The sequence below is a fragment of the Oryza brachyantha genome, chromosome 10, assembly GCF_000231095.2.
Source record: "Oryza brachyantha chromosome 10, ObraRS2, whole genome shotgun sequence".
In the NCBI taxonomy this organism is placed as follows: Eukaryota; Viridiplantae; Streptophyta; class Magnoliopsida; order Poales; family Poaceae; genus Oryza; species Oryza brachyantha.
In genome coordinates, this window is record NC_023172.2 from 7,110,408 (window position 1) to 7,121,848 (window position 11,441).

General features: G+C 49.7%; 1 pseudogene; it reads right to left on the minus strand.

The window, feature by feature from the left end:
• Positions 1-8,899: 8,899 nt before the first annotated feature.
• LOC102716839 lies at positions 8,900-11,441 on the minus strand (annotated as a pseudogene).

Genomic DNA, 11,441 nt, shown 5'->3' on the forward strand with positions numbered 1-11,441 from the left:
TGAAAAAAAAAACAAAAAAAAAAAGAAAATTAAGAAATGGAGAGGGATGGAGTGCAGTGTTTGCCAACAGTTTTCAGAACGGACAACCTAGTATGATTGTGTATGATTTCTCAAGTGAAAATAATAAAAAAGAAAGAGGAGTGGAGGGGAGCGTAAAAAGATGGTCGTATCCCTCGCTATTATACGAGATTTTGACTTAAACATTTGTTTTATTAAAAAATTTGAAAATATTTTTTATTTTGCTTATTATTAAAAGTAGTTTAAGTATTACTTATAAGTTTTTATATTTACACTAAATTTTTGAATAAGACGAATGATTAAAAATTAAAAGTGAATAGTCAGAATCCCATATAATCTGGGACTGCCGGACTGAGGGAGTAAGAAGGGATGGAAAGTAGTTTTACCATATTTATTTTCCTTTTTCTTTGTTGGAATCAGAAATCCAGATTCGAAAACAGAATCGAATATAAATACGCATAAATACGAATCGATATGAAAATGATAACGGATATTTATTAGGATATAAAAGTCTTTTATAACGGGCTCCTCAAATCAACGAAGAATTATATACTTATTATATATCAGAGAAATTATAAGTTGCTAAACTTATTGATCACTAGTAATGTACCCGTGCTAACGCTACGGTGTCAACTATATCACTCGTTAAATTTATTATCATGTAAAGTACAGTCAGACATAAAATCGATCTAAGTTATATATCAAATTGTAAAGTACAAATAGTATGATCTGCATATATATATATATATGTTAATCTGGTGTTACTTCATTTAAAAAGATATTATTTGGCAGTTAAAAACACACGCACCAAAACGAGAAAACTCTAAGAATAAAGATGGAAGCCGACAACGTAAAATATACCACACAAACAAGGAGCATGCTACAAACAACGTAGAGCATGTATAATGACTGGTCAGGCAAATTCTAGTTTGTAAAGTAATGCTCAATATTGATCAAATCTGAAATGAACAGAAAGACTCCCTCATGCAACTCGAGCAATCACCCTCTACACATGAACAGAAAGACTCCCTCATGCAACTCAAGCAATCACCCTCTACACATTGCAGTAGATTGGAAGACAATGCATGTGTTCTTAATTCTCACTCACAAAAACACTACCTACATACGAGGCCTTGACGACAAGCACAAAGGGCAAATATAGCAGCAACAAATTTCCACCTAGACGAACGATTGACTTGTAATAAACGGTATGAAAGTAAAACATAATGATGTTTCACATAATAAGCCATATCAGGTCCTAAAGCTCATTGTTTAAGTTTTCAAGTCAGCAAGGTCTTTAGAATTGCCCTCCATAGCATTGGTTGCAATCACCATAGCCTCATTGGTTGCCATAACCATCACCCCCACAACCGCCACCACCTTGATTCCCTGGAGGTCTCTCATTTGCAAAGTTCATGCGGATATTACGCTCCCCGAAGATGACAGATCTAAAAGAGAAGATTTTAAATCGTGCCAGACAGCTCAACCATAGGGTTGGGGTTGGTTAGGGTTCAGCTTGTTGTTTTAGTTTCGTTTTCAAGATGAGGTTGGTAACTGTGTTCTGGGTGGTTCTTTCTGGCTGCTTTCAGGTTTGAAAACTGCTGAAGTGGTTCCCCTTCGTTTGGGTCTGGATGTAATGCTACCTTGTAAGCTGGTATCCTTAGTAAAACCGTCGTTTTTGCTTTATAAAAAGCAGGGCTGAAAAGCCTTTCCTCTAAAAAAAATATTATGCTCCCCAAGTTCCTGCAAGCAATGTAAATGCAGTACAAATTAAGGCCTAGCAAGAGTATATTTCTGTCGTCAACACAATAGAACAAATCATGAATGAGGCAAAACCCAAAATAAAAGGTAAAACATGCAACAATTAATATACGGGCATCACGAAAGCATCTTCTCAAAACAAACCATATTCACATGTTATACAACTCATATTACCCAACATTTTAACACACTTAGATACTCAAACTAAGACAAAGAAGCAGGTCAACAGCTAAAATTGTAAGAGTAGCAGCAGTTTTGTCTTGACTCAGCTTACTGTCCATGGCCTCCATGGCGCTCTTGGCTTCATCACCATTAACGAAGTTCACGAAGCCAAACCCTGTTGATTTCCTAGATTCCCTCCCTGTCAGTGATCACCGAGTTGTCACGAAAACTAAAACTGATTAGATCCTAAGAGAAGTACCACATGGACCACACCAGAACATAGAGCAAAGAAAAAAAAAGGATGTATGATACTATATGGAAGGTTGCTTGTTCAAGACAGAAGCTCAATTTCAAAGCTGACCTTCAGTCACATCCCCAAAGCTAGCGAATGTGCCCTCAGAGAATCATCATTGGTACCTAAATGACAAAAGTTAATAAGTACATGTAAGAAGATGCTCCTGTTCATATTTACATCAAAAGGAGAAAAAAAAACTCACCACCAACGAAAAGCTCGGTGGACATCAGGTGAGCAGCATTGAACATGGCCGGAGAAGAACCGGCTGAGGCACTGCTTGCCAAGGCATTGTGCCTGAAGAGGCCGCCGAGCTTGTTGGAGGCCACCACCGAGGAATGTTGCAAATTGTGATTAGATTAAGATTAACCCTAGAAGGGTTGAGGATATATATACACGGGCCTCATGGGCCTTGGGCCACACACCAACACCCCCCCGCAGTCTGAACGTACCGGCGCAACGGAGTTCGAGACTGGACAAGAAAGAAAGAACACCCCCGCAGTCACAACTAGCCACTGGTGACGTTGAGACTGGACTAGAACTCTGAGAAAATCGAAGAGGGGAGACCCTTGGTGAAGATGTCAGTAAACTGGGAGGTAGTCGGGACATGGAGAACCCGAACATCGCCGACAGCAACGCAGTCGCGGACAAAGTGCAGGTTGATCTCCACACGCTTCGTCCGCTGATGCTGAACCGAGTTGTGGAGAGGTAGACAGCATTGACGTTGTCGTAATAGACCAGAGTGCTCTTGGTGAGCGAACTATGGAGCTCCGCCAAGAGCTGTCGGAGCCACGATGCCTCAGCCACGCCGTTGGCAACGGCACGGTACTCGGCCTTAGCACTGAAGCGAGAAACAACCGGTTGTCGCTTGGATGACCAGGAGACAAGGTTGCCGTCGAGGAAGACGGCGTAGCCGGAGGTGGAGCGACGAGTATCTGGACAGCCAGCCCAGTCGGCATCAGTGTAGACGACGAGCTCAGTGGAAAAGGACCAGTGAAGGACTAGGCCGTAGTCAGATGTGCCACGAACATAGCGGAGGAGCCACTTCAGAGCAGGGAGGTGTGACTCGTGGGGGTCATGCATATGGAGGCAGACTTGTTGGATGGCATATGTGATGTCTGGCCTGGTGAAGGTGAGGTACTGCAAGGCCGTAGGCAGTCGGGTCAGCAACAGGATCGCCCAAGTTGATAGAGAACTTCGCTTGAGTGTCGACCGGAGTGGAAAACGGCTTGCAATCAGTCATCCCGGTCCGCTCCAGAATGTCAAGAGCATACTGGCGCTGGTTAAGAAAGTGGTCAGAAGGACAGGGCTCGACAATGACACCCAGGAAGTGGTGGAGCACACCCAGATCCTTCATGGCAAACTCCTGTTGCAGGGACTGGATGATGTGCTGAAGCAAGGGCCGACCGGACGCGACAAGGATGATGTCATCGACATACAGCAGCAGATATGCAGTGTCAGTGCTATGACGGTAGACAAATAGGGAGGTATCCGACTTGCACTCGGTGAACCGCAGGGAGACTAAGAACGTGGCAAACCGAGAGTACCAAGCTTGAGGAGCCTGCTTTAGTCCATAGAGAGACTTGTTGAGGCAGCAGACCATGTCAGGACGGCTGGAATCCACAAACCCCACGGGCTGGCTGTAGTAGACTGTCTCAGACAAGGTGCCATGGAGGAAAACGTTCTTGACGTCCAACTGATGCATGGGCCATGAGCGAGAGAGAGCAAGCGAGAGAACCGCACGCATGGTGGCATGCTTCACCACTGGGCCGAATGTCTCATCATAGTCCACACCAGGCCGCTGAGTAAACCCCCGGAGAACCCAACGAGCCTTGTAGCGGTCCAAGGAGCCATCAGCACGATGCTTATGCATCCAGATCCACTTGCTGGTGACCACGTTACAACCAGACAGACGTGGTACAAGGTCCCACGTCTGGTTGGCAAGAAGGGTTGCATACTCCTCCATCGCCTGATGCCAGTGGGGATCAGCGAGGGCATCACGAACAGAGGAGGGAAGCGGGGAGATCCCGGGCTCGGTGGCGGAGAGCACCTTCGGGCGGAGAACGCCCACTGCCCGCCGTGTCACCATGGGATGAGTGTTGCCAAGATCCCGATGGAGGACAGACGGATGGTAAACTAGGGGATCAGGACGCCCCCAAGTGGCTGGACCAGACCATCCGGTCCCATGGTCCGGACCGTCCAGCTGAACCTCACGGCCAGACAGAGGGTTGGGACCGGACTGTTCAGCCCCTGGGTCCGGACCGTCCGGTCGGAACTCCCGGTCAGATAGAGGGACGGAGTCGGACTGTCCGACCCCTAGGTCCGGACCGTCCGACGACGGAGGCGGAGCAGCTGGGGCCGGCGTCGACCGGCGTCGGTAAACGAGTACCGGCCAGTCAGAAGAGGAGACCAGGGCCACGTGTGGCGCGACAGGGGGCTCTAGGGCCACGCGTGGCGCGAGAGGGGGCGCCGGGGCCGCGTGTGGCGCAGCTGGGGGACCTGCAGGTAACGGGTACATAGAGACAGGTGGCTGGACCACCGGATCAGGTGAAAACACGGACTCCAGGGCAGGATCGGGAGAGGGTGTAGGGGAGGTGGAGTAGGGGAAATCCGACTCGTCGAACACAACATGCTGGGAAATAAGGACTCGGTGAGAGATGAGGTCGAAGCAGCGGTACCCCTTGTGGTCAGGGGAGTAGCCAAGAAACACACACCGGGTCGAACAGGGCGCCAACTTGTGAGAAGTGATGGCAGAAGTGTTAGGGTAGCAGGCGCACCCAAAAACACGGAGGTGATCATACTGAGGTGGGGTGCCAAAGAGAGCTTGGTGTGGGGTGGGAGCTGGGGAGGCAGTGGAGAGGAGGTGGTTGAGAAGGTAGGTGGCAGTGTGTAGGCCCTCAGCCCAGAAGTTGGCAGGAAGGGAGGCCTGGAGAAGGAGGGTGTGCACCACATCATTCGTGGTGCGGATCATCCGGTCAGCCTTGCCGTTCTGAGGGGGTGTGTACGGGCAAGACATGCGCATGCGCAGGTGAATGCCACGAGAGAGGAAGAAAGCACGAAAAGCACTATTGTCGAACTCGTGACCATTATCACACTAGACGGCTTTGATGGTGAGACCAAACTAAGTGGTGACCTAGGCAAGGAAATGGAGAAGGGTGAAGAACGTGTCAGACTTCGCACACAACGGAAAAGTCTAAGAGTAGTGGGAGAAATCATCAACAATCACCAGATAGTATTTAAAGCCAGAAAGACCGATGACAGGAGAGGTCCACATATCACAGTGAATAAGATCAAAGGCATGACTCGCATGCGAAGAAGAAGAAGAAGAAAAAGGAAGTCTAATATGATGGCCTAACTGGCACGCATGACAAAAATGCCTATCAGTTCCCCTAGTACAAGTAAGATCTGCACTACGACTGAGACGAGTCAAAACGTCGCGGCAAGGATGACCTAGCTGGCGGTGCCAAGTAGTGAAAGAAGTGGTAGAGGCCAAGGCAACAGACGAAGATGGAGTCGATGAAGGAGCAGCGGAAGCAGGAAGACGGAGGGTGTAAAGGGGTCCCTGGCTATCACATCAGAGGAGTGGACGCCGGAAAGCCAAATCCTTCACAGTAAGACCAGAAGAGTCAAATTCAATAGAACAAGAATTATCAGCGGTAAACTTGCGAATAGAAAGAAGGTTGTGAACCATCTGGGGAGGAACAAGAACATTGGAAAGGTGAAAGGAACCAGGAACCGAGCCCACAGAGGTGATAGGAAGGCAAGAACCATTGCCCACCATGATGGCAGAAGGGCAGGAAGGGTGGGGAGGGTGGACGGAAGAAAGTATACCAGCATCAGGTGTGGTGTGATGAGGCGCTCGAGTCGGCGATCCACCCCGCGCTGACTGGCGACGTGAGCTGCATGGTGCTGAAGGACTGGGCCAGTGCCACCTGGTCTCACCCGCCGGGCTAGGCCGGTCAAGTCGAAGCAGGAGTCCAGGACACCGGGGAAGCAGGGCCAGCGAACATGGCCATGGGCTGGTGTGGAGGGCGAGCCTCGCCTCCCAGAGTCTAGAAAGGCCACATCGAGATGTGCCCTGACCATGGGTTGCTGAAGGATGTCTAGGGAGCACCAGGAACTGGAGTCGCCACGGGAGGAGCACGACCGCCCCCACCCGAACCACCACCCCCACCGCCTCCACCAGAGCCACCACCACCCTTCCCGTTCCGGCGACGATGCCCGAAACGACCGCCCCCACCCCCACTTGGCGCAGGGGGAGGAGCGCCAAGGAGAGAAGTGGCAGGCGGGGCCGAGGAGGCCGGTGGAGTCGTCACAAGAGCGGTGGATGTGGACGAGGAGGAGGAGCCCGACGAGAGGCCTCGAGTGATCTCGTCGAGGCAGAGGTCGTTGCGAACCTGCAGGAAAGTGGGGAAAGGCCGGTGCCGAGGTAGCCAAGTCCGGAGAAGGTCGTAGTGGCTGCTGAGACCCCGCAGGACATGGAGCACCAAGATCCTGTCACTCACCAGGGCAGCCGAGGTTATGAAGAGCATCTGCCATACCCTTCATCTTTCGGCAATACTCGCTAACAGAGAGGTCTCCCTGCACGAAGGTGCGGAACTGCGCATCAAGCTGAAGAGCACGGGCCTCGGCGTTGCCTGGGAACTGGCCCTTGAGGGCCAGCCAGGCCTAGCGCGTGGTGCTGCCGGGAGTCCGCATGACGTCCTGGAGATCGAGGGAGATGGTCCCAAAGATCCAGGAGATGACGATGTGTTGAGGTGCAGCCAGAGGTCGTCCCGGGCCTGAACAGGAGTATCGACGAGGACGTGGTCGTCGAGGGCGTAGCGACAGAGAGCAAGGAGGACCTGGTCCCGCCAGCGGCCGTAGGAGGTGGATGAAGTGTCGTGGACGACGGGAACCAGGGCCCGGGTGTTCTGGACCTCGACAGCCTGGAGGTGGAGCTGTGCGACCATCAGGTCCCTCGCTGTGAGGCGGGGACCGGGACCACCGGACGGAGACTCAGACAGATGTGGATGGGAAGGAGAGGTAGTGGTGTCGGTGAAGGGGACGACGGGCAGTGGACCGACGGAGAGGAGCAAGTACTGCTCCGCCTCAGTGACCCGGCGAACGAGAGCCTCCGCCGCAGTCCGCTCCTGCTCCCAGGCGAGAGCGGTGGCATGGACTCGCTCCTGAGCCGCCAGCACCTCGGTTTTCGTCGCAAGGAGGGCAGCGGCCAGGGCAGCGTCCGCCGTGGCGGTCTTGTCAGGGGAGGACCGTCCAGCCCCGTCCGGCCGACCATCCGGCCGGGTGTCTCGGCCAGACAGAGAGGTCGGGTCGGATCGTCCGACCCCTGAGCCCGGACCATCTAGTTGCGGTAGAGGAGCCGAAGGAAGGAACCCCGACGGCATGCCCAGGCCAGCGTAGGGGGGTGCGGCAATGGGGGCGGCCGGAGGTGGAGGAGGGAGGGTCGTGGTGGCCGGGGAGGCGCCCGCGGCCTGGGCGCCCACGCCGGTGGCGGCCACGGCGGGGGCGGGAGCGGCAGCAACGACGGCGAAGCTGGCCAGCGGCAGTGGCGGCACGGCAGCCAAGGGGGCGTCGTAGGAGGAGGTAAGGGGAGGGAAGGAGAGGGGGGAGGGAGGAGGCGGCGCTGGTCGGAGGAGGAGGATGGGGAGGGAGGAGGGAGAGAGAGGAAACCCTAGCTTGATACCATGTTGCAAATTGTGATTAGATTAAGATTAACCCTAGAAGGGTTGAGGGTATATATACATGGGCCTCATGGGCCTTGGGCCACACACCAACAAGGAATAAATCAAATATGCTAATATATTTAGTTGCACATTATACATCAATGATAGAACAAATTGAGACAGACCAACTAACACTATAGTCTGCAATAGACAAGAATCCATGGAACAAGTGATAACCCTAAGATGTAAAATGTTTTTTTTCGATCAAATTCATTCCATGGCAGGCTTAAAAGCCCCCCAACCAGTGAACGAAACTAATATAATCTAAAATTCTAAAGCAAACAGGAAAAATCAGTGCAAATTAGAGTAACCAACCTATTTCATGCAAAGGATATAAGCCAAATTAGACGCTGCAGTCGCAGAATCCGGCCGGTTGAAAATACAAGCAATCACAACATAGAACACAATCGGCGAAACAACTCCTCCCCCTCACCCCCACCGAACAGCCTAATGCAAAGACCAATCAAACGCATACGTATGAACTAAAACCCTTCTCCTCAACATCCAACAATAGAATCCCCACTCAATCTAGCAGAAGGGGGCAATGGATCGCCCAGATCCAACACGCCAGGTGAAAGAGCACACGAAACCTACGAGGAGAGAGAGAGGGGTGAGACGTCGACGTACTTGAGGCAGCGGCGACGGTGGGAGAGGGGAAAGCAACCTGAGGGAGGGTTTTAGAGAGGCGGTGCGATGGAGGGGTGGTGATGGACGTGTAGCAGCTGCACGGATCTAGCGGGAATGGCATACATAAAAAAACTGATCACTGGCCATATGAAGAAATGATCTCCATAAAAAGGGGCTGGTAATTAAAAAATGATAATTCTGTAGAATTAAATTGCTATCAAGAAATCATTGGAGCTGTTTACGGGGACTTATTCACCTGGAGGAGCAGTTCACAAACATAACTTTTGAAGACGTCAGAAAAGAGCAGTCATAGTCATTTTAATTTGAACGAAAAAATGTCACTTTAATTAGAACATATGATCTTACATTCAAAAGAAAACAACATTTCAAAATGATACCTATTCTCCATCCTCAGGCTTAGACCAGAAATTGTACATAACTCTCAATTTGTACAAATAGAATAGTGCAACAGAACTCCAGATTTACACTGGATGCTAGATGGAGGAATTCCGGAGTCATTACAGCATTCAATGGGTTACATGTGCATATACAAATATTCAGGAAAAAAAAATTAAAGCAACAAGAAGAGAACTTTCCTGTCCTCTCAAAAGCCTGTAGGAGTATGATCCAATTCTTGCATAAAGAGTTTACGTTACTCCATTCTGCAACTTAAAAATGGTATTCAAATGAGCACATGACATTTTATTTGTGAAAATAACATGCTGCACAAGCATTTCAAATGAATAGCGAGCATGTCATATGATTTTAACGAAGTAAAAGGTAGATGGAGTGGCTTAGTTTCACAGTAAGTTAAGGGAAATGACTCCATATTGATTGTTCTGGGGAGTGTAGATTTAATTCATACTCCCTCCGTTTCTTAATGTAAGATATTTGACTTTTTTGCATGCAATGTTTGACCATTTGTCTTATTCAAAAAATTATGGAAATATTATCAAAAGAACTTTAAGCATGACTTGTCATTTTTTATATTTGTACTAAATTTTTGAATAAAATAAATGGTCAAAAGTTACAACCAAAAAAGACAAACATCTTACATTATAAAACAGAGGTAGTATATAATAGAAGTTACGAAAAACCACAGAAACATCTTCAAAGGATACATACCTTTTGCCTATTCTATAGATTCATATTACCTGTTTATTATTGATGCATATAATCAAAAATAACTAAAAATGTAAGGTTTAAATCCATTCATTCTACTGGAGTAGTAAAAACAGTTTCAAGAAATTGATTTTACTGAGAAACTATAGGAAGTGGAACTCTTACGTTTGTCTTGCCTGTCCTTTCCCAACTTCTGAGAATCATTCCCAGTCAAGTGAGTGCCCTCCACACAATCCTTCGCCCATTCATGACATTTTGTTGTCTCATCAGAAAAGATTACAGTCTTTTTCACTGGGTTCTTGGTGGCCTCATGGCTGCGAAGAGCAGTCTTCTTCAAGGGAGCACAATCAGAAATGTTGCGCTGTTCTCAGGGCTTGCCGGTGTTGGACACATCCTGCAGGGGTTTCCGCGTAGACATTGGGGGCTTGCCAATGTTGGATACATCCCTTAGGGCCTTCTTCTCTTGAAGCCCTTGCTTTGCTAATGGCTTCAATGGTTTGGCCTTCAGTCCATCAACCCTCTTGCCGGCAGGTCCTGCATACATGGATCGACCATGTCAGTCATTTACCACATGAAACTTCCTTACGATGAAATAGTCAGAGCACAAGCAGCTTTACCTCTATGGATTGGCAGGTTCTCATTAAGAAAAACAGCTATGAAAATTGGGGCAGCCATCACAAAACAGCAAGCTTTCTTCCTTTAACCTTCAACGCCAGAAAAAAAATTGTAGGTATTAAGCAAAGGGAAGCACAATAAATTGACAGAAGGAAGAAGCAATAATCAGCATATCACCTACGAATATTTTGTTCCACAAATGTTGTTCAAAGTTGGAATAATATTATTACTTCGGGTTGTATGTAGCATAACCAACATATGGTAGCTGAAGAAAACCAGGAACTCCAATTTCTCCAACAGATTTGCAGCAAAAGATCAAAAATATTTAGCTCCATTCCAAACTACTCCTAAAAGATTAGACGGCGCACCTAGATTCTTCAAGGGACCGAACCTATTTCTCCAACAGATTTCAGCAAAATATCAAAAATATTTTTGCTCCGGGTTCTAAACTACTCCGTAACTAATTTAACCGCGCCTGTTATCTAGGTATCCCCACAGAAACCTAGGCTTTGGATTTGGTCGCCAACAACCAAGAAGCGAGCAAAGATAGGGTAAAGATATTTCCTGATGACTGGAGAAAAAAAAATTCAGAAAAACGTGCAACCAATCCAAGAGAAGAACCATAGCTTATGTACGTACCCGGTAGAAAAAACACTCGATCTCCGCCTAACTCCAGCCCGGCGGTGTCGTCGGGGGCAGCGTGGGTGGAGGCGGCACGGTGGAGGGCGGCGTTAGTCATGGACAGCGGCGGAGGCAGGGGCCCATTGTTGGGGGCGGTGGCGGAGGCGGGGGCGTGTTGTCGGGGGCGGCGCGGGCGGAGGCGGCACGGTGGAGGGCGCCGTCGGTCACGAAGAGGCGGCATCAGCGTGGTGGAGGGGCGGCGGCGGTGGGCAGTGGAGCAGCGGCGTCACTCGCGGGGCGCGGTCGAGGCGGCGTCCGGTGTGGATGACGGAAGCGGTGGCCGATGCGGGGACGGCTGGCAGGGGCTGAGGCGTCGGCTCAGGCGGCGTCTGGCGTGGGCAACCGAGGAGGCGATGGAGATGGGGACCGAGGCGGCGTTCGGGGGAGGAGGCAGCAGAGGCGGGGTGGCGTAGGCGGCGACCGGGAGAGGAGGCGAG